Below are 24900 nucleotides of genomic sequence, written 5' to 3'. Positions count from 1 at the left end.
AATTTTAAAGAGTTAAAATTCAACCCTTATACTTTATAATATTATAAGTTAATAATATATATATATATATATATATATATATATATATATATATATATATATATATATATATATATATATATATAAAGTCAGTCTTACCGCTAGTACGCCTCATTCACGAAGTCAGTCTATAAGGTGGGTATAAGGTTGTTGCCTATAAAATGGCAACTTAATGGGTGTCCACTCTCACCCACCGCTTGCTTGACTGGTGGAGGGTCGTTAGCCGAACGGGTTTGACAGGACTAGAATTCTCCCTTCATTAAAAGTATTAATGATAAATACTAAGTAACTAAACCTTTTATAAATACCCAATCTTAGTTACTTAGGAAAATGTGAATAAGGTGCTAATCTATGAAATTACACTTTGCACTTTGTATAAGTAGGTTAGTGGAGCGTGTGTGGTTAACCGGCACACTAACTCGTATTTAACAAGGTAGGAAAAGGGTAACTTAATGTTTATCTTAGTATCGATGGAGCGTGTGTGGTTAACCGGCACATCGATTGAGGGGTAAACACTTAAGGGTACAAAGTAATTTGCATGGTTACTTCACACCTTGTTTTGTGACCCTCGACATCCCAGTCACAAAACCTGAAGGGCACACTCGAGATTGAAACATGCCATTGAACAGTTCAATGAATCTCAAAGATCTAGGAGTTTCAAAACCAATTAGAAACCTAATTATTATTTCGTTTTTCATGGTAGAAATTGGTGAATCGTCATTCACCTACCTTCAAATATTTTGTAGCTTGGATTACGGCATCCCTCTTCTAAGTTATAAAATAGTTTGTTGGGTCCTAGCCTTAATATTTCATATTGGGTGTCATATTAAGGACTTTAAATCAACTATCTTGAATATCTCCCAAAAACATGTTTGGTTTAGACATTTATGATCTTCCCAAATCTCTTGAAACAAGTTTTCCTAAATGAAGATGATGTCCCTTGGAAATCATACTTCTTTCACCTCCTCCAATTATTCTCCCTAACCCACAAGTTCAAGGTCACTCAAGCCCTATTGGCAAGGCAAGGTCTAGGTGTGATCACATCTTGGAGATGTAGTCACATATTGACAAGCCGGGAGAGTTGGGTGTCAAAGTCTTGAGAAAGTTGGTGGTTCAATCACTTTCTAAGTCACATAGTGAGTTCCTTTGGGACACCTATGAAACAGACTATGACAAGACCCTTAATGATCTTATCTATTTGTTAAGATCAACTTCCTTAAAACTTGATGGACATTGACAATAGTGACACAGGAAATCCAGAAAAGCATTCTCTTCCTAATGGAAAGGGATCGGCCATAGTCAACTCGGTTGACCAAATGGTAAAGAGAAAAGCTAAGTTTGTGATAGTCCCGTGTACCATTATCAAAGGGACCATATGTTTATATTGCCAAAGAAAGGGGCATTGATTGCGAAGCTGCCAAATTTACCTAAGGATGTTGAAGTCAATAAGTTTAACTCTACTTCAGGTAAAGTCCACTGTCTAACTCTACTAAGTTTCTAATCTGAGATTCTTCATACATGATGTGACTGGGTCACATGGTGATGTTTTAAGAATCAAAGAAAAGTGAAGAAACTAATAGAAAGAATATGTTGAATCTGATGGCATAGATGGATTTCTATCGCATAGTTTGAAGATCGGATTCTTGAGCTACTTCTTAGGAGTTATGAGATTTTGCTTAAGAATAGATAACAACAAGTTTTCATATGGATTGTAAGGATAAGTTTTTCCGCGAAGTTTTAAAATAAAAGGAAAATTTTGATTTTATTTATTTTAAAATATCCTTACAATGGCATTTGAGGAAAAATTGTTGCTTATATGATTCCATTAATGGCAAGAGTGGAAATATGAAATTGATTCTTTCATTTGTGGTAATGTCTAAATTTACCAAATAAGGAAAGATTCTCATCACCCAAGTTTCAATTGGACCGGGACTTGGAATCATGCAAGGTGTATAGCATGATGAATGAGAACTTTCAAGTATTGGAAAAAATTAAGACAAATTACTCGGTCACATGGATGTGTGAGTCAAGTAAAGGACTAAGGGATCGAGTACACATTCTTGTGCACTGATTAAGTCCACCACAAAAGATCGATAAGACTATTCGTCATAATTTACTGAAGCTCGGTAAATATGATTATACTTACAAGCTTAAGTGTAATTCTGAGACATTGGAAAAGGTTCCAATATAAGGCGGAGCGAATAAGAAGAATCAACTTAGGCAGAAAGATAAAAGTTTCTCAAATCTGAAAGGATGGGAGAGTACTTTAGTATCAGTTTTGTGATCATCTTAATGATTAAGAAACCATATCAAAATTAGTTCTCTAAGGAAAAACCTTAGTGCATTCTTATGACTAAGAAGAGGAACTTGAATTGTAGAAGTGGTTAAATCAAGAAGATGAGTCATACTTCGTTCCAATACAAGTCTTAGAGTCATACTCCAAGATTGTAAATTGAGTGGCATGTCTCAAAGAAGGTTTAAAACACTTGTCAAATGTAAGAGTAAAAGTTTTCTACTCTTGTACATTTGAAATTGGTAAGTTGTGATGTTTTGGATAAAACAAAGACCAACTTAAGCCAATTGTGTGAAGTGTTTGTCTTGATTAGAATCCACACTATCTCTTGGATGCTTGACAAGGGAGTCTTATAGGTCAAGAGGACAGTAGGAGTCTTAAAGGTCTTGAAAGTCTCAAGAACTAATCAAGAATAGAACCTGAAGTTCTTCACTATCACATGACTTGAGGTTTATAACCTATCATGTTGACATATTATGTGCCCATTCCAGTTAAAGTTGGCTTTGCATATGAGTTCTTATAGTTCTCAATGTGTTGCACAACAACTTGGAAGCAATGGCAGGCCCTTGAGCTGCCAGGTGGCAAGAAGTTAAGATTGAGTTCAATCCATATGAGTTTGGATTTGTCATTATCCTTGTCTTGTGACCATGGTTTTGACAATTCACATGGATAAGAACACATACACCATAAAAATCTAAGTGTCGTAAGTTTTCTCTCCGATTCATGAAAATGATGGTGAGGAAACACTTTCACTAAGTAGATTTTAGCTAGATAGCAATTGTGATATTTGCATTCTCAAAGTCGTTAGTGGAGCGTGTGTGGTTTACCGGCACACTAACCTGGACTTGTGAGAAGTGGCAAAAAGATATAACCATTATGATTACGGCATCCCTCTTCATAATTGTTTAGACACACAAGTGTGCTATCTAAGGGAAGGTGTATGATTTTGATAAAGTCTTATCAAAAACAATCTAGTATCAGAAATCTGAACTTTGGTAAGAAAGTCAGCTGATTTTTGAGTACATGTCAAAGCTAGTGGGAGCATAAGTGTTATGCTAATAATCATCATGTTAGTGGGAGCATGATAATTATGATAAGTATTGCAAGTTAGCAATGTTAATTATAGAAAACAAAAGTTTCAATTGGGAAAGAGTTGTTTTGCTATAATTAAGGGAGAGGAAATTATACTTCATCTCAAATCTATAAGCTTAGATCATGAGGTTTTAATCATTTAGTAAAGGATATATATGAATTTCATGTTGGAATGGCTCAACATAAGGAAATTTTGTATATGAGTCAATTATTTGCGTTCTAAAATTCTATTATGATTACGACATCCCTTTCATAATCTGAATTATGAGAACTTGGAAAATTGAAATAGAAATATTATAGCAAAAGACTGGTTTAGTCTTTATGTGAGACATCATGAATCGTGTCCCATATGCTTCGGATATAGGATCGATTACATGTGCTATATTCATCCTTTTTAAATTTTCCAAATGCCTGGGGCATTAAGAAGGGAAAAGGTTTAGAACTGGATATGACTAAAAGGATTAAACAATTGTCGAGGACAATCTAAGGTTTACCAAAGATTGGATGCTCAAGGACAGTTGGAAGTATAGTGATAATTCTGGAAGGACCATATTGACATAGTCTGTAAGGAGGCAACTCTTGTTCAGAAGTGATAGTCAAAATCGAATCTGGAAATGTTTCAAAGTTAGAATTTTCAATCTGTTTAAGATTAGGAAACTTAATGCAAAAAGGATGTTTCCAAGGAGCTGATCTCCTTTGGAATACTCTGTAATGATTGTTGTTAAGTCTTTCTGACTTTGTGCATAATCATTACAAGAGGATCAATGCATATAAGTTTAGAATCTAACAGATTTCAGTAAATGACATGAATTTGGAATTCTTGTATTTGCAGTAAGGATTTGGGAGTGTGAAAAGAGAATCATTGAAGTTATGCTCAATGGATCTAGTTCACAAAATAAAGATCATAGACAAACATAGTATGCATACTTGGTGTATGGCTTGACTAGTGTTTAGAAAACATAGTGTACATGCTTGGAGCATGGGACAACTATTATTTTAAATTCAAGAATAAAGTTGATAGCTGAAACGGTATACAATGAATAATGTGTAATCATATGGTGATAAATAAAAGGTGTTTTATTTATGTTCATAGGTTTTGATACCATATTGGATTCAATTATTATTGTGTTTCACTTTGCATGTTTTGACTTCCCGAATAAACTGGGTTATTTTTCCGGAATGACTAAGTTATTCAAACCATCCATAGTCCTTCATATGTGGGAAGTAGATATTAATTAAGACTGTCATGGGTTGGCTTGTAGAGGTCTAAGGTGTTGGACAAAGGGCTACAGCACTCATGAGTGCTCATAAGTTCTGAGTATTGGATTCAACCCGCGCTCACTGGAATCACTTCATGGATTTTATCACATGTGATCATGAGACGATAATATCTTATATTCTTCAAACCTATAGATATGAGTTGTTACTATGAGTTGGTTGTACATTGATTGCACGAAAACGCATTTGGTAACTCGGTGCTATAAAATGTGCCTTTGTGTATGATTCAACAAGTAGTAGAACAAGCCATATGAGTCGAAGTTTCTCCATTCCTTTTACCTTCGGGATAAAAGCGATATCTGTGGGCCCCTCGATGATTTGATGATGACAAATGGAAGTGCTCGGCCGGGCCAGGACTGATTTGATTTGTTCAATTAGTCAGTCGTCATAAATCGGAAATCAGGAAACAACAAATGGACAGAGAGAATGATTATAATCCATGTCTCAGTCCATATGATATCTAGAATGGAGGAATATATGATCCCTTATCTAATGGACAAGTCATTGACAAAGGTTAGAGTTCATCGACAAGGTCAGAGTTCGACAGAAGCTTTTGAGAGCTACAATTCCCAGTTGGTTCCTGAAGTCATACGCAATAATAGTTTTAGACTTATCCAAGTGGGAGACTGTTGGATTAATGTCTAAGTCCATAACTATAATTGGTAAGACTTGACCCGACCCGGCATGGTCCATTTGGGTTGCATGGCATCATGCACTTGGATAGACTATAATGAGAGAAATAAGATACTTATGGTTATTAATATATTATAAGTTCTAGTATATTAATAATAAGAATAATAAGATTATTTAATTAGTATTGATCAAGAATTAATCTAGGATTAATTAAGTGATCAAAAGAAGACTAATTGAATATATGGGTTGATTGTGTAAATCATCCATACTTGTATAGTGGGCTAATGCTCCATGGATAATCAAGTTGGGCTAAAACCCATAGGATGGTCCATGGATGCTCCATGGTGTATTTGAACCCATGGATCCAAGGAAATGGAAAGTCATGACAATTAGGGTTTACCCTAATTGTAACACTATATAAAGATCTTATTCTTGACAAAATTGGCCACTAGTGTGAGTAATAGAAGGGGCTAGCCGATTTCATGAAGTGTAGATTTCTCTCAAGTTATTCCAAGTGTATTTGGTGTTGTGTGAACCATTTGAGGTGTCACACTTGGGGCACTAGGCACTAAAGCTTCATGAAGACTTTCTACATCAAAGAGGTATGTATTCTATCTTGTTATATTGATAGTTTTATATGCTAGATTAGGATAATACCTTGGAAGTTCATATTTGCATGTATAATAGAGAAAACATAGATCCAAGATATTTAGGGTTGCATGTACACTTAGGAGTGTTAGAATGCTCAAAACCCAACATGGTGACCTTCATGAATATTTTTATATGATTCCTCCCCCAGGAATTCAACATCATCCAGGTGAGGTTTGTCGGCTTCGCAAAGCTTTGTATGGTCTCAAGCAAGCCCCTCGTGCTTGGTTTGAGAAATTCTCGATAGCGATTACCTCTCTTGGATTTGTCCAGAGTAATCCTGATTCTACTTTGTTTCTTAGATGCTCGAGTGCAGGATAAATTATTTTGTCCTTATATGTGGATGACATGATTATTACTAGTGATGACCATGGTGGTATTGAGTCTTTGCATCATGATCTAGATCATCGATTTGCTATGAAGGATTTAGGCTTGCTGTGTTATTTCTTGGGTATTGAGGTTGCTTAGTCTAAGAAAGGGTATCTTCTTTCATAGACTAAATATATATCTTACTTATTTACACGAGCAGACCTCTCTGACATTCAGACTGTTGATACTCCTCTTGAACCCAATGCAAAGTACTCTCCTACTATTAGTGTTCCTTTGTCTGATCTAAATCTTTATCGCACTATTGTGGTAAGTTTGGTATATCTCACAGTTACTTGTCCAGATATTGCTCATGTTGTTCATGTTATCAGTCAGTTTGTTACTGCTCCTACATCTGTTCATTGGGGAGTTTTTCTCCGTATTCTAAGATATCTTCGTGACACTCAATTTCATACCCTCTTGTTTCCCTCAACTCCTACTCTTGAGTTACGTGCCTATAGTGATGCTATTTAGGATGGCATTGTCATGATCGTAAATCCACAACCAGATTTTGCGTATTTCTTGGAGAGTCTCTTATTTCATGGAACAGCAAGAAACAGGACATTGTTTCTAGATCTTCCAAGGTGGTTTAATACCGTGCTATGGCTGTAACTAAATGATGGCTGCTTGCGGATATGGGAGTTCACATGTCTTCATCTACTCCCTTGCATTTTGATAACAAAAGTGCAATACAAATTGCAAGGAATCCTGTTTTTCATGAGCGGACGAAGCACATTGAGATTGATTGTCATTTTACTCGTCATCACCTAAAGCTCGGGACCATATCGCTTCTATTTGTTTCATCAACCTTGTAGCTTGCAGATATTTTTACGAAGGCTCTATCGACTTCTCGGTTTCGGTTCTTGTGTGACAAACTCTCAATGCTTATTGCTATGGCCTTGTGAGTTTGAGGGGGATGTTAGCCTATATATTATTATCCCACTTGTTTATGGACCCTTTAACATTTAGCCCATTAGGGTCTTGTCTAGCTAGTATTTATATCCACTATATTTTTTGTAGTCTTTATGCTTTTCATTGAGAACCCTTGTAATTTCTCTTTATCGTAATCATTTGGAAATATTATCAGATAAAACTATTTAATAAGATTTAGTATGGAAATTCTCCATCCCTATCTTACTAAATGTTTTTGTGGATTTGAAGTGTATGTTAGACTTAAGCGTTAATCCCAAATCTACTAATTACGTATTTGTAGAATACACTAAAATGTTGTTTAGATTGTTATATACTAACCCACTAAGAATAAGTTCTCTTATTCCTCTGAAAGATGAGTTATATGATTGGTCACACTTCAGCTAATAGGACTTCAATATTCTAGAAATAAGATATTGATTGGAATTTAGTATTTGGATATTGGAATATAAATACAACAATTATTATATTGTTTTGATATACAGGGATGTTATCATCACATCAATACTTGTTGTGTTCTATATTAACATGTTTAATCCATGAAAATTTTCATCATTCTAAAAGTTCATAGTCGGTTATAATTATGGGAGCAATTATGAAGTAAGACTAATATGAATAGGATTCGTTGACTTTAACAATATGAAAGTACGCAAGTGGTTGTAACCAAGATTCATAAGTACTTTTCAGCGAATTAGTATTGAACAGGCCCGCATCAAGATCACCTCATGGATCGTTGTAATGAGAGATTATGACAATTGAGAAATTTTCATCAACAACCGTCACTAGAGATTACCATGGACATATGGAAACATTAGAGTTTTTCATATCTCAAGAAAATATGATCAGATATATACTATTACTTATAAGTGGAAAAATGTTAATAGGGTCAAAAATAAGTGACCAAAAAGTCATACCGATATTAATAATGGTTAGTGTATTTGGAAAGTACACAACTTGATACCAATGACATAAACTTTGTAAAAACCGGATGCAGATTGTAGGGTTATGATTTTATAAAAATAAAAATCAAGAACATAATTAACATCATTAACGTTAAAATGATGTAAATAAATCGGTTGAGTTTTGCCTAAATTCATTAAAAGGAAAATCATAGTACTCCATGAGATAAGAAGTTTGAGGTGAAAAATGTCAAAAATGAAGTTAGTATAAAGAAGATACGATTTTTGGAGAAACGTAAAATACGGGTTAAAGATAAAAGTTCAATTGTAACACCGTAAATTTTCAAACATTTTTTTTCATTTTAAATCACATAATTCTCATAACACATTTCACAAAAAATCTCATAGATTTAATTTAAAAATCGAAACTCTATAATTGTTTGATTAATAATCAAGGATCCTCAAAACATAACTCTAATCAAGTCGGTGCCTTCCCGCGATCCTGAGAAAAACCTGAAACACATATCACATAACATGGTAAGCACGAAGCTTAGTGAGTTCCCCAAAATACCACACACAACTCATTAGCCACTTGAGGCGATAACACAGTAAGACCCTCTGGTCAATGTGTCTTAATGGGACCCTCCGGTTCCACAAATCACTAAGCACAAAATAATACACAACATAAATCACATAGACATAATGCAGAATATCTCAGTACTTAATATAAACACATAAGACATCTCAGTCACATAAAGATGCCACTCATGGTAAGTATAGTGAGAAGACTCACCTCGGATGATAAAGAACCCCTATAAACGTTGTTGCTACGCACCGACCTCTAACTCTAAGCCAAACCCACAATTAACCCAATTAGGAACTAAGTTCAAATTCTTACTCATTAGGTCAAAAGGTAGTCCACTAACTAGCTCATCCATAACCTAAAACCCATTGGGCCCACCAATGCCCAATAATAAATGGGCACTACCGAGGCCCAATTCTGAAATCTAAATGGCAACCCCAACTCAAGGGCCCAAAGGACATATATATAGTCCTCTGGTCTAAAACTCTATTGCAACAAACCCAAACTCCAAGCCCAACACTCAAGGCCCAAAAATGAGATTTAGCCCACAAGTCCACAGTGAGGTTAAGTGGGGCGTACCTCCCTTGGTACGCTCAGTGTACTCACGAATCCAGATTCGCCATTGGGGACACTGGGGCAGTATGCGGGGCGAACTGGAATTCCGCTCAGCGTATTCCCCAGATTCACTCTTTCTACTCATTTGGTCTTGATTAGTTAAGACCTTGACTTAAATCACAGATCTAGATTCCCTAATAGCCCTTACTCCATGAATTAAGTGACTTTAAGCCTTTGCATGGTTGATATGATCACAAACACCCAAAACACTCACTCTCTTAACTCAAAATGCTCATAACTCATGCATGGCTTGATTTCAACGTCCAAGGATTGATTTTTATGACCCAACACCACTTATTACACTCAAATGGGGTTGGCCATAGTCTATGGAGCTCAATAACTCATAAAGTCTCCAACTTTGGGACAAAAACCCTAAAATACTCTAATATGAAGCTCAAAACAAAAGAGTGAGAAAGATTGGAGCTTTATACCTCATGACGAAGCTCCCAACTTAGATATGCTCAAATCCAAGGCCTGGACTTTCACTCCTTCTCCAAATCTCCTTCTTTACTCCAAGAACACACAAAATCACTTTGCTTCCTCGATATAACTCCGATTCCAATGAACCTCATACTCACGGAAAGGTGTTGAGATACCCTACGCTTCTAGTAACTCGTCGCAACCCCGAGACTTCCTCATGCCCGGGTTGCAACCCACAAACCCTAATCTTAGATGATCCGAAACAGGATGTTACATAAACTTTGATAACCCAACTTTAAGGAAAGTTGTAATAATCAACGATAGCTACAAAAATATATAACGAATGTAAAAAAAACAAGGTTCCTATAAGGAATATATGATTTTTTATGGAAAATTAAGAGGTGCGCATGAAGTGCACGCCATAGACGGTGTACATACCTGACACCAAGATTCGTCTAGATGTGAGAGACGTGGACCACCAGAAGTATGACACATAGTAAGATTTGGTGGAGCCATGAATCCTGTGCACGACGCGAACAAGGCACGTCGCGCGCATAAGCTCTATGAATAGAAGCTTTCACTTCTCAATTTCCACACCTCAAAAATATATCCTCTCCTTCTTGAGATTCCATTAATCCTCCTGATGGCGTGAAGCTTTGGATGTAGTATCCAGAGTCTACATGATCACGCTACTAGGATGAGTTCACGACCCCACTTTTACGGTTTTAAAAGATTTTACTGCGTGCAGGGGGGTAATGCATGCTTATCAAACTGGTTTATCAAAATATATATCAGTCTATAATGTCGATTATAGGGGATCATGGTAATACTGTTCGTAAAATCTTAATTTAAACTGCCTAGAGGTACACCTGCTTGTAGTTGTATGATTCAATTAAAAAGATTCGATAAAAAATATAAAAGTTTAGGATAAGTATTATATCCTTAAATTAAGAAAGATTTTTAAAGAAAGATAATTCTAAAATATTAGGATAGATAGTACATCCTAAGGATAAGATTTAAAAAATGAAAATAGGATTTTTAGAAACTACGAATCTGAAAACCTAGGAAATAAGGAATTATATTAGATAAACAAATTCCTAAACAAAAATCCTAAAAGTTTTAAAATTTTTTTATCGATATATATATAAAACCTATGAACTCACCAACATCAAGTTGACAATTTCAAAAATCGCATGTGTTCATAGGATGAAGAGAAGCTCAACGCATGGAAGAGCAAGTTGCACGTATATAGATAGGTTTTAGTCTAGCCGATGTAATTGATGTTATTAAAAGAAGATTGATGTTCTTTGATTTGTACACATTGTCAACCCTCGGCGTTTCCGCTGTCGGCCGGGGGTGTGACAAAGATACTTGATAAATGTACTATTGTTGTATCCTTAATACCTGAGATACATAGTGGAACTTAAGTATATGAAATGTTATATTTTAATATGGTGAAATGTTGATCATAACCTAGCAATTATAAAGGCAATTTGCTAAATCTTGAGTTTTTGAAATTAATTTTTAAAATATAAACCCAACACAAACATCAACATCAACTCTTGAGCAGCTGACCAACCCAATTAGTTACAATATAGTTTCAAAGTAAAACAATTGAAGGACATATGCATAGCTCAAAATGGCACCCATAAGAACCCATAATGGCATGCCAAAAAAGAGTCTCACCTTATCGATTGACATGTCCGAAAATACCCTTTTCAGAAGTTGTTTTTAACAAATAAATCGCATTAGACATGCCATATAGCGTTAAAATGCAAAGGTTTCGATAACTCAACAAAGTTCTGCTTAAGTTTTATATATATATATATATATATATATATATATATATATATATATATATATATATATATATATATATATATATATATATATATATATATATATATATATATAACTCGGTATTTTTGATATAGTTGTTTGAAGTTAGAAAAATATAATTAGATTTCTATAAACCTAATTAAACTTTTATTTTCTTTTGAAATACTTTTATATTTTATGAATTATTTTTATATGTTTTTAGTTAGTTTGTATTTATTTTAGAATAAAAAATTGAATGAGTTAGACAAAAATTGAAAGATGAGTTTCCATGAGTTATTTGACGAAAGAGATGAAAATAAGAGAAGAAAGAAAAACCGATATGAAAATAATACATAAGTGGTTTGGATGGGTGGAAAAAATGAACTCTTCTATCTTTGTTGTCATTGTATTTTTAAATTCAGAGCATTTTCAATGGTAAAATTCTTATGACTTAAATTATTATCATTTTATATTTTATTAACTTTAAATTATAATTTAATGATCTCTGTAATTATTAGTCTTTACTGATAACCTATTTTAAAAATAAAAATTCTTAGTAATCTATCATAATATAATCTATTTAAAATGTTCTATAAACCCTTCATTTAATACCACCTCATAGTTAAAAGAAAATTAAAAATATTTTATACTTATTATAAGTTTATATTTCATAAATAAAATATTATTAAATATTAGATAAAAAATAATTAACTAGTAGATAAATAAAACATATTTAAAACTAAAATACATTTAAAAGGTAAAATGAAATATGATTAAGAAAGATAAATGGTAAAATATACAAAACCTTAAATAGTAAATGGTTGATACAAATGGCTTTTAACCTAACAATATTAATGTTGTTATTCCTATTTGAGGTTTATAGTTTAAATCTCGAATGAAACTCAAGCAAATTTAAAAATATATATAATAGCAGATTAGATTCATGGTTGAAAATAAATGGTTAATAAAGATCAAATAAGTTATACTGCTCATTAATAAAAAAAAAAATCAATTGTAATAAGTCTTAAAATCATTCGGTAGCAAATTTCGTCGCCAGTTAGTTATACGATGCATAATTATTAGCAATTTTCGATGAAAACCCACTCTGCCACTCACAATAGAAGTCTTAGCTTTGAAATTATATTCCATCGATACGTAAATTCGTAGCAAGATAGATAAATCCAAATTGTTATCAATCTATGTACCGTAATGGCTAATTTGCTACTTAATTTGATTTTATAACCAAATTTCATACTTACTAGTTGTGGAACCCGTATATTATACGGGTTGATTAAAACAAAATGTTAAATAGAAAAAAGATTAAATGAAAAGTTTATTTGAATTCGAAATTTGAAATAAATAAAAATTATAAGAAAAAAAAACATGCAAAAAATAAATAAATTAAAATTATTGTTTAGTTATCAGACCCGTATACTAAACAGGTTAATTATAACAAAATGTTAAATACAAAGGTTTAAACTGTAAATTTATTTGAAATTGAAATTGAAATTTAATATTTAAAATTTGAAATTAATATCATTATGGTAGGTTTAATTTATGGAAACTAATTAATAATATATTAGAAATGGAAAATGAAAAAAATGACAAGTGGAAAATAAATATATCTCTAAATTATGACAAAATGACATGTGGCAAATTGAATGAGAGAAGGACATGTGGCAAAGTTATTTTCATTTATAAGGGTAGATTCTAGACTTTCTTGTAGTTTAATTACTTGTGTCGTTCTCATTTCTCAATGTTATCTCCTTACACTACCAACTTAAACATCAATTTATGTTAATATCAGAAGTAAAATATCATATTATTTTTTATTTTTATCTATCTTTTTATTCATATAAAATAATAAAATATAATATATATATATATATATATATATATATATATATATATATATATATATATATATATATAAAAGTAAATATTCAAATAAGAACCATAAAAAGTTAAGAACCATAAAAACTTTTATATATATATATATATATATATATATATATATATATATATATATATATATATATATATATATATATATATATATATATAAAAGTAAAGATTCAAATAAGAACCATAAAAAGTTAAGAACCATAAAAACTATTTTTTTACCTTATAACTTTAATTATCAGACATGACAACTTTTCTCTCATATCTCTCTCTCTCTCTCTCTCTCTCTCTCACCTCCTACTACTGCCAACGACCACCACCATCGCCGGCACCACCGTCCTCGTCGTCGTCGGAATACAACGATCTTCAGATCTGGAGCTGCCGCCTTCAGATCTAAAACATCCACCTTCAGATCTGGTGCATTCGCCTTCAGATCTAGAACCCCTGACTTCAGATCTGCCATTACCACCGAGCGTCACCTCCTTCTACCGCCATCTATCTCATTAACACCGACTATCGCCTTCCATCAGCCGCTTTGCTTTGCTGGAACACCTAGAAAACACTACACTCTATTTTCAAATTTGAATATGCTTCTTCTCCAAATCTCCAACGTTTCAAATTTGATGAAGCACGAGAAAAACTCTTCGATCTGCTTCGCCGGAATAACAGATGTGACAGAGTATGGAGCTCTTTTTCGCCTCCAAATGTCCTACCACCTCCAGATCTACTTCTTTATACAAACTACCACTGGAGACCTCCTTTATCTTTATTTACACCAGATCAATTTAGATCTGATGTAGATCTGAGAATTTGGTGTTATTATACAAAGGTTTTTCTTTCTATTTCATCATTCCATCGTTGGATCTACATCAAATATGTTCCCCCACCGTTGGTGTCGTTGTCGGAGCATCAAAAATCGCAAATCGCAGTCCTCATCTCAACCTACAGGTGCTAATCTTGATCTCGTTTTGTTTCCGAACTCTTAAACTTATTTTTTTCTCTGATATGTTCTATTAACGGCGAAATGTTTATCGGATTTGTACCAGATCTGTTATGTGTCGCCTCCTTCTCATTTATAACTCATTTCCGTCTATGTCTCTCTTATCTCTGGTCAAAACACCAGCAAATCGACATCAGATCTGATGTGTTTATCTATTTTCAGGTTAGATCTGGTGTGTGTATGGTGTTTACATTGATGGTGCTTACAAAAGGAAGTTCTGAAAAAAAGATGCACACAAGGTGTTTTATGAAATGCCTCAATAAAATTTGGTAAGTTATTAAGCTGCGAATTTAGTTGTGAATGCATACTTTTTGTATATTAAACTATGAAGTCTGTGTATTTAGTTGTGATATTTGTTTTTAAAACTGTAAATTGAATGCATTAAGCTGTGAATTTGTTCTTTAAACTGTAAATTGACTATATTAAACTGTGACTTTTGTATATTTAACTATGAATTAATTGTATTAAAGTGTGAATTGATTATATTAAAAATTTTAAGTTGATAATATGCTTTTGAATACATACTTTTTTTTTGTATTAAACAGTGAATATACTCTATTTAACTATGAATTAAAAGTTTTAAGTTGATAATATGTTTTTCTACTTGCATCTATTGTAGATCTATATGATAAATTTTTTTTTTTGTTTTTTTTTCTGTTAAAGTGTGAATTTGATGTTTTAACCTCTCATTTGTCGTATAATTTTGTTAATCTTAGTTTTAACTGCTATTAAGGTTTGAATGTATAATTTTTTTTGAATTAAACTTTGAATTTATAATACTAGCTTGTGAATTTTCTATATTAAACTGTGTATTAATTGTAATAAGTGTTTTAAGTTTATAATATGGATGTGAATACTACTTTTTGTGTATTAAAATGTGAATTTAGTGTACTAAACTGTCATTTTTGTGTTTTAAACTGTGAATTGATTGCATTAAACTTTGAATTTTCTTTTTAAACTGCAAATTGACTGTATTAAGCTATGAATTTTTTGTTTAACTATAAATTGACTAGATTAAGTTGTGAATTATGTGTATGAAACTATAAAGTTAATTGTATTAAGCTATGAATTTTGTGTATGCATACTTTTTGTGTAATAAACTTTGAATTTTGTGTACTAAACTTGGATTTTTGTGTTTTAAACTGTAAATTGACTGCATTAAACTGTGTATTTTCTTCTTAGACTATGAACTGACTATATTAAGCTATGAATTTGTGTATTAAATTCTGAGTTGATTGTATTAAGTTGTGAATGAATTGACATTAAGCTGTGATTATTTTACAATTTTTTTGTTAGCTTTTGAAATAATGTAAATTTTATTCACAACTTAATATATTAAATTCACAATTTAATATATGAATGATTTATGCATAAATTTTTTTGTTAATTTTTTTTTCTAAATATATTTATTTTTTGTGTTGTACAAGTATGTAAGAATACATTAGTTTTAATAATAATTTTGCATTAAATTTAAAATGAGTGAAATAAGTGGTTTTATTAGACTGTGAATGCAGTATTTAAGTTATTAATGCATGACTTTGTTTACATATCTAATTTAGAAGAAAATAATGGTTGCGATGCTGGTACAGGTGGTTGGTGGCAGTGTGTGGTGGTAGTAGTAATAGAGTTTGAATTTTTGATTTCTTTGAGTTTGTGAATTATTATAAAATGGGTTGTACTAAGTTGTGAATTTTGTGAATTAAACTATAAATGGACTGTATAAACTTGTAACTTATATAAGTTGTGTGTTCAAATATGAGAGTATATAAAATGAAAATGTTATACTGTAAATATTACAATTTTGCCCTTTTTGTATCAAAAAGAGAAAAAAATAGAATTTTCACATGTTTAATAAGAATATAATGTAAATATTTACTAATTAATGGGGGTTCTTAGAGTTCTTAATCTTTTGTTGTTCTCATTTGAACCACTATATATATATATATATATATATATATATATATATATATATATATATATATATATATATATATATTATATTAACCGTTGTAAATTGGAAGATAAGTATGAATAATAAAAAATAAAAGAATATTTGATTTCTCTTTTAAAATTACATGTGTGTCGTCACAATCATTTCTTCTTCTTCACTTTGTGATTCCCTATTCGATTACTCAACATGTCCGTTGGACATCATATCGCTTAAAACATTAGAATTTACTAGCATCATAAGGAATCAAAATTAAAAGAAAGTCATTAAAATAATAGTAACAATGCAAATCACATTACCAAAGTGGAAAAGGTATGAATGATAAAAGTTGGTAAAGTCTAAAACTAAAGATGCAAACGAACCAAGATACTCATGACAGGTTTGTTAAAAGCTTGACTCGAAACTGATTTTAAACGAGCTCGAACCGAAGCTCGAACTTAATATTAAACTAGTTTATTAAACGAGCTCGAGCCTATATCACTAAGGTCGATTAGGCTCATGAGCCTAAACGAGCTTTTATGTAATATAATTTATTATTATTTTTATATATTAAAATAAAACATATTTGGGGGATTAGGAATTTAGGGTATTAATAAACGAGTTTCTTAACGAGCTTGAGCCGAGCTGAAGCTTATTTAGGCACATCAAACAATAAACGAGTCGAGCCCGAGCCCGATCTGAGCTTGTATAATTATTTACGAGCTCGAACCGAACTCTGTATAAAAAAGCTCGAATCGAGCCGAGCTCGAGCTCGAGCCTCGTATAACTTAAACGAGCCCGAGCCGAACCAGACCAAGCTCGGGCTCGGCTCGGCTCGTTTGCATCCCTATCTAAAACAATTAAACAGATGATTTTAAACCGGTTAAATTAGTTTGACATATAGTGAAAAACTTTGTAATAACGCAAATTACATGTACAGTTGATGAGATATCGGTCAAAACTAGAGGTAAAATCAATAAAAAGGAAAAAAAAATACTAAAGCACAAAATGATTTAAACGTTACAAGAGCAATAACTTTCAACCAACATAGAAAATTTCAATAACTTAGGTGAAACAAATTGCCCAAAATATTACTATTATACGATTTTAACCATTGTAAAATAGTTTTATTTAAAATACTTAAATTTGTATGGTATCTTTGTCTTCTCCTGATGTTGGGGAACATGAAACAGAAGAAGATAACTATAAACATCCAATAAATCAAACAAAATCCCAAAATTCACATTTAGATCTCACCATATGAAAATTGTATCTATCATATATGGCCAATTAAATTGTCCCAAATAAGAGGATACCTGCCCTCAAGGTTTTATATGTCCCCCACCCAATAGACCTACCCCTTACCCCTTCTTAATACATTTATACCCCTGTGGTGTTCTTACCATTTTTATACCAAATGTTTTTAACTTTTGTTATTAGTATTGTCACTTTCATTTCATCTGCCCACACCCAAAGGGTCCCCTTTGTTCTTCAACATTTGTGCTTTAACAGTTGTATATTAGTACTATACAAAGAAATATGAATAATGTGATTCACTATAAAGCTGTGATTGTCAACATTACCAAGATACCCCTTCTTCCGAGGACCACCCATTCTTGCCTTTTAATTTTAAACTTCTTTCCACTCCCAGATTAATAATTGATCGATTCAAATAGCTTCAATGTTTGGTTAGTATGGTACTTAATAATATTGTTTTTAATACTAGTATTGATTATAACAATTATATTGTTTTTTTTTGTATGCATATCATCTAAACTAGCAAACTACAATCAGAGACTAAAGAGTTTGAACAAGTATAACTTAGAATTTATTGTTTGATGAAAAAATTGTCGTGTATAAAACAATCGCAGTCAAATCTTATGCGAATCAACAGAAGCAGACGGGACCATTTGTAGGGTCAAAACTGGATGGATTTAAATAATTGTGGTTTTGTTTATATTGAAATGCATGAAAATGTTTTGAAGCTACGGTTAGGAGTGAGGTATCAGAAGGCAATATGAAACAAAAGGAGAAGCTCATTGAATAGTTCGCTTTCTGTTTCTTTTTGTGTATCTAATGACTCATCTTGGAAAAATTCATCAATAATTATTAGATTGTGATTTTGAATTTTATTTAGAATATCATATTTAAAACGAGAGGTATAATTTTTACTGCAACGTTATGTATACACCGACTAAATAGTTAAAAGTATAAAAGAGGCTATAGTTTAATAATTTTATATGAAATGATAAAAAAAGTTAGATTCATTACATTAATTGGTATATATATATATATATATATATATATATATATATATATATATATATATATATATATATATATATATATATATATATATATATATATATATATATATATATAATAAAGTATAATGGCTTTAGGAAGAGTAAACTTTAGTTATGTACAATTTTGGCCCAATATTAGCTACAATTTGTCAAATTCTGTCCATTTTTTATTTAATTTGCTTGATATTTTCTATTGACCGTTTATTGCCTACTGACTGCTTAGCAATAACGTGTACAGTGTATGTTGATTTAAGATGAGTAGGATGTGTAATATATTGCCATGAAATCTTATGTTTGAAGCTTACTCATCTCACCAATTCAAGAGAGCAATAATAATCGTTGGTGGCTTCTATTCTATCTCATATTTAACTCTCGAATCCTAAAACGTCGACGTCTCGACGAACCTAGGCAACCATGAAGCGCTCGATGACACTGACCAAGGTGGGAAGACCATTTGTGACCAACGGTCTTCGCTACTTTTCCTTTTGGTCTCAAACCTATGTCGATTTGGGATCGCTATCGTTGAAGGTTCTTGTTTAAGCAGCTTCGTCACCTTCCACCACCAAGATCACTCTACAAGTCGTCGTTTGCTATCTCATTTGAGGTCTGCAAAGCCACTTCAGTCTCCATCTCCTGTTATTTTCCACAGGGAATACATCTACCATATGTTGCCTAGAATCAGTTAGATGAAATCGTTTCGCTTTGCTGAAAGAAAGTAATGTTCTTGAAAATTTGATGAGTGATTGCAGTATTTTTTGCATTGGGTTTATTTTTGCACCAATAAATTAGGTTCTGTTTCTTGAACTGATTTGTGTATCGTTAAACTTTATATGTGAATTTGTTGTTGTTTGTAGACATGTAATTCTTATCTACTTGTTTGTGAATTTTTGTGGTTCTTATTTAGTCGCAGGCGTTTTCAACTTCACATCACCTTTGCTGTCAAGGTCTTATGTCTACTTTTTTTGCCCTCCCTCTACTATAAACTAAGGTATGCATGTTTTAAGTCGTCCTGCAAGTCATAAAATCATATGTTCGATAAAATGTCTAAGTGAGCCAAAGTAGGTTGTTTTTTTTACTTCCAGGAGACTCCACTCATCTTTAAGTAGTATGTCATGAGTACCTTTTCATTATTGAAAATTACGTGAGAAGCATGTGATAATGAAAAGTTCTTTATGAAACATGATTTCATGTATTTGATATTCCAATTGTTTGATAAGTGTAGAGTTTGGTTGGCTTTGTTAATTACTTAGGTGTATGGTTCATTCTCTTGAATGAATAGGCTGAGGATATTTGATTGAAAGAAATCGAAAGAGTGAGGGCTTAAATTATAGGGGTTCTTAATTCCTCTGTGTTGTTGTGTATTCATGGAAACAAAAAAAGGGGAAATAAACTGCTGATGCAGAGAAGCAGCCATGTGATGTTGTGTTGGTATTGTTCAACACTAAGTAGAAATTCTAAAATTACTTGGATTTTGTTGTCTGCTTGTCAAAATATTGGTTAATGCACATCAATTTACCTCATACCTATATGTCATCTCATGTCATCATCATCATTCATATGCATGTTTGTTAGCCTTTGTGGCCACTTTGATAGACTCAATATATGAATTATTTAAGGATGAAGATGGCTTCTTGTTCATGTGCTACAACAGTCAGCCTGATAGAATTGGTTATTATAGATGGTATATTATTATTCTATATTTCTTTCAATATTCACTTTTATTATTACACTTTACTGTTACTATTAAGGTTGTTTCCGGATATCTATATGCAAATAGAAATGGTTCAAAATTGAGAAAGAGCATCAAATGAAATAATCAATTGCACGAAAGTCTAGCAACAATTAAGGTTGGAGAGGTTTATTAGTTATGTTATGTATTTGAAACAAGAGTCATTAAATATATATCACACACATACTAATAAATTCCCTAATAAGGTTTTACAAAACCCAATTTCTGTTTTTATAGTCGTTAATGTGTAGGTGGGTTTGTTCATGTCAATGTTTTTCCTTGTTAGTGTTTCACATTGTTGTATCATAAGGTGTTGATCTTATATTGTTTATGGATGAGCAACTGAAAAACAAATTCAATAGATTAGTAAAACTTAATCAAGAAAATCAAATTGATGGATGGGCAGTTGATAGACAATAATTAAGTTGAAAAATGACTTTTTTATAACAAATGAGAATTTAAATTGTTTTGCTTTGAAAATTCAAACTTTTACATTTAAAATAAGTGTAAATTACAAAAATACACGTATACAATATATCTACATGAGACTAACTTATTTGACTTTGAATTGTTGTAGTTTTGGTCAAAACAAGCCAAAATGAACTTCTAAAATTATAAAATTCAAGTCATGCTTTTTGTTTCTTAAGGGCAGTTTAGTCATTTCCATAGTATGTTCTTGTTGTAGGAATTCTGTGGCATATATAATTTGGTTATTTTTACATATTTTCAACTTTTGTAAGCAAAAAGATAAATTTAGGAACCAAATAACAACAATGTGCTTTCATTTAGTTATGATTATAACATCCTACACTCATTTGTTTTTGTTGCATCATGTTGAAGTTTTCTCTTATTAAGATTTAAGGCATTGTTTTATTAAAATTTTATCCAGTTACAACATTAAACTCTCAAAAACTTTACCTTATTAGAGCTGTTAGAACAATATGGATTGAAACACTTTTCCAATTATAGAAATGTAATGAAGAAATATCAGTGAATTTAACAACCTACTATTTCCTCCTGTTTTTATAAACCTTTTAAGTAAAATGACTTAATTTTAAAATAGGTAAACGTACAATCCTGCGTATTACACAAAACAGAAGAAATTTTTTTTAAAAAAAACTCAGGGTGAAACTCGAACATTTTTACTAGTTAATAGTCAAAATTAAGGATAAGTTGGGGGGGGGGGGGTGGGGAGGGCTATCTTTGGGAGTAATTTACAAATTTTTGTAAGGAAGATTATTGAATAATGGAACATGATACGTCCTGGACAAGGACTTTCCATAAAAGTAAAACAAAGACGCACACAACATGTAGAGATGCTTCTCTACCTAACCTTAACCTCAAGTTTGTGGGATAAGCTTTATGTTACCTTCACTTATGATTTTGGTATATTTGGTTATGTCTATCAGATTAAACATACATCTGAAACCTTGGGTTGTTCAGGACATTCGAAGATGAAGTAGAGAATCAACTAAGTAAAATGATTATCATTATTAGATCTGGTATAAGTGGAAACTATCTTAGTGATAAATGCAATGATCATCTAAGAAATTGCGGGATTATCGCACAATCGATTATACCTACCACACCATAATACAAATAGCGTAGCCAAGAGGAGAAATTTAGCATTACTTCCTAGGGTTCGGCAGATCATGAATCTTACTATGCTTTCAATCGAATTCAAGGGAAATAAATTGGAAAATTATGAATTTCATAAACCAGTTACCAACAAAGAAGGTTTGAAAACATTCATCGAAATATAAATTGGTTATCACTAGCATATTTAAAAAACTTGGATTGTCAGTCTTACATTAATCATGAACCTTAAGACAAATTTAAACCAAGATAAGAGAAGTTCTTGAAATACTCCATGATCATTTGGATAGTACTTTCAAAAAGCTTTTGGTATTCTTTGTTCATGGACAGTCTTCCTTGAAATAGTCCATGATCATTGGTTCTCAACCAGAGATTATAGAACGTGTTGATCCTCAGTAAATAGTTATTAAGGAACCTGACGGATAGTCAACTCCTATATATCATCCTGTAGGTAATGCACCAAAAAGGTTCACTTTACTCATATACTAAGGTGAATAGTATATGTTAGATCATGATAAGCCTACTATTTTGATAAAATATTGATTAAGTAAGATATAGAATTTTCAAAATCTTTTATGTGCGTACAAGTTGCATGTCATTGAGCGACTTGCACTTGACACAGGATTCGATCTAATTTTGAGTGACATGGCCCATGGAGAGAGTGATACATGCTGACTCCCTAATGGAGCCACGATGATCATGTGCGATGCGTATAGATATTTGCACCACGTGCACTCCAAAATCTCAACTATAAATAGCAGTGTCTGCAACCCCATTCTGCATCCCTCAAACCTCTCTCTCAATGTATTTATTGGAGTTGCTGCAATCCCGAGGTTATCCTGAATTTCCAAGCCCGATTCAACCGTACGTCAGCAGTATCACGCATTGAGGGTAAGTTCATGACCACACGTTTATGGTTATTAAAGATTTACAGGTAGGGGGAGGGGTATACAAGCTTATCAAATTTCTTTATCAAAATACATTTTTTTAAATATATATCAGTAATTCATGTAAAGATGAAACGATAGGATAATATGCTGGTAGAAACTCTACCTAGTCATAAGCAATGATATTATGCCTAATCCTTATGCAACCCAGTATACTAGGAACATATTATACCTACATGTTACGCTGACCAATTTCCTATGATAACTTAGTACCTAGAAGTAATGTTGGCCAAATTTTAGGATAACATTGTACTTAGCTGTTACTATGCCCTAATATCTTGCTATGAAAGTAATCATAATTATTGTATGTGTGTGTGTGTGTGTATATATATATATATATATATATATATATATATATATATATATATATATATATATACGAGAATAATTATGAGAAATTCACTAATATTAATTATCACACACACACACACACACACACACATATATATATATATATATATATATATATATATATATATATATATATATATATCATACATACTTATAAAGCTAGCATTTTTTTCTTGAATCTCATGCATTTGAAACTCCCTTTTTTAACTTCCTCAAACCACAATCATTTGAAACCCCCTTTTTTAACTAATGCAACTCAAAAGTTTTCTTAATTATGATTTAACACTCAAAAGTTTTATAACTTATATTATGTTTAATTAGCATTTAGTGAAAAGTTTAATATAAAAAGATCAATCTTTTGTGTCTTTTGTGTTTTATAAAATCTTACATGTAAGAAAGATTTGAAGATATTGTGATTCAAAAGTTTTCATGCAGTTGAAGCATTCACGATCCAAATATGATGATTTGCAGAAATGGGTTATGTCGATCCAAATACGATGATTTGAAGAAATGGGTTATGTCGCATCGATGGTAATTGTAATATGACTTTTTCTTTCAACCAAAACAAATGAAGCTTTTGTATTCTTTCTTTATATTCAGTTTCTCATTTAATCTTTATATCTGATTTATGTGTATTACTCAATCTTGAATGTGACTCTCCAAACATCAATGTTTTGCTTGGAATATCTTTCTGATTCTTCTTTTTCAAGAAAAATATTTTGATTGCAGGTTAGTGAAGAATTGTCATGAAGTTTATATGGTTCAATGGTGTTAAATGAAGAAAGAAGATTCATAAAATGGATATAGGTTTTTTTGTTTGAGAAAAGTTGACGAATGTTAGTTTTTTCTTTTGATTTAAATGTATGTTTATGTAACATCTTTATTTATATATCCAACTACCCAATGCTCTTATTTATTTGATTGTAGTTTTTCTATTTTGATTATGTTTATTTTCTATTATATTTTTGTTGGGTTATCCTACACAACATATTTAAAAGACAATATTTAAAAGATAACATAATTTTGAACATTTGATATGTAATTATGATAGACTTATCATGATATGTTCTTCATATGAAAGTAATTTATCCATATTACTACCATAAGAATTACATATGACATTTACGAAAATATATATATTATATGTGATTTGTTTAACATGTATATGCACCTATGTATGTTATAAATTTATAATTAAATATCTTTATGTTTAGTAATTGATGGGATTAAAATGATGCATCGAAACCAATTATTTGCACGAATATAATAATAATAATAATAATAATAATAATAATAATAATAATAATAATAATAATAATAATAATAATAATAAATATACATTTCCAAGTACCGCATTCATTTGAAACTCACACTACAACTCAAGAGTTTTCTAATTTATGTATATTTAATAGTTACAACTCAAGAGTTTTTAACTTATGATTGTTAATTAGTAATCACTAATAACTTTTTATTTTCCTTACTATTATAAGGTTGTAAAGTTTTGCTCATTAAAAACATTAATGTATTT

General features: G+C 31.6%; 1 long non-coding RNA gene across 1 annotated transcript; it reads left to right on the top strand.

Annotated features, from left to right (window-relative positions):
* The first annotated feature begins 13730 nt into the window (after positions 1–13730).
* LOC111884844 (uncharacterized) lies at positions 13731–16315 on the top strand. Its single transcript, XR_002847914.3, has 3 exons — positions 13731–14464; positions 14679–14785; positions 16106–16315. It is a non-coding gene; the product is annotated as an uncharacterized LOC111884844 (long non-coding RNA).
* Positions 16316–24900: the final 8585 nt, after the last annotated feature.

Source organism: Lactuca sativa, chromosome 4 (assembly GCF_002870075.4).
Source record: "Lactuca sativa cultivar Salinas chromosome 4, Lsat_Salinas_v11, whole genome shotgun sequence".
Taxonomy (NCBI): Eukaryota; Viridiplantae; Streptophyta; class Magnoliopsida; order Asterales; family Asteraceae; genus Lactuca; species Lactuca sativa.
The sequence above is the reverse complement of the archived record's forward strand: the minus strand, read 5'-3'. Positions and strand labels throughout refer to the sequence as shown.